General features: G+C 48.1%; 1 non-coding gene across 1 annotated transcript; it reads right to left on the bottom strand.

Annotated features, from left to right (window-relative positions):
- Positions 1 to 262: 262 nt before the first annotated feature.
- Positions 263 to 334, bottom strand: TRNAC-ACA (transfer RNA cysteine (anticodon ACA)). Its single transcript has one exon. It is a non-coding gene; the product is annotated as a tRNA-Cys (tRNA).
- Between the last annotated feature and the right edge of the window lie 252 nt (positions 335 to 586).

The following is a 586-nucleotide window of genomic DNA, read 5'->3' as shown; positions in this document are numbered from 1 at the left end:
TTGATGCTTTCGAACTGTGGTGTTGGAGAAGACTCTTGTGAGCTCCTTGAACTGAAAGGTGATCAAACCAAGCAATCCTAAAGGAAATCAATCCCAGATATTCATTGGAAGGACTGATGCTGAAGCTGAGGTGAAGTGATGTCTCTGAGTCATGTCCGACTCTTTGCAACCCCATGGACTGTAGCCTACCAGACTCTTCCATCCATGGGATTTTCCAGGCAAGAGTATTGGAGTGGGTTGCCATTTCCTTCTCCAGAGGATCTTCCCAACCCGGGGATCGAACCCAGGTCTCCCGCATTGTAGGCAGACGCTTTACCGTCTGAGCCACCAGGGAAGTTCCAATAATTTGACCATCTAATGTGAAGAACTAACTCATTTGGGAAAGACCTTGATGATGGGAAAGATTGAAGGCAGGAGGAGAAGGGGATGACAGAGGATGAGATGGTTGGATGGCATCACAGACTCAATGGACATGAGTTTGAGCAGGCTCTGGGAGTTGGTGATGGACAGGGAAGCCTGGTGTGTTGCAGTCCATGGGGTCACAAAGAATCAGACATGACTGAGCAACTGAACAACAACATAAAGC

The sequence above is a fragment of the Ovis aries genome, chromosome 15, assembly GCF_016772045.2.
Source record: "Ovis aries strain OAR_USU_Benz2616 breed Rambouillet chromosome 15, ARS-UI_Ramb_v3.0, whole genome shotgun sequence".
Taxonomy (NCBI): Eukaryota; Metazoa; Chordata; class Mammalia; order Artiodactyla; family Bovidae; genus Ovis; species Ovis aries.
This window is presented reverse-complemented; position numbering and strand designations above follow the sequence as displayed.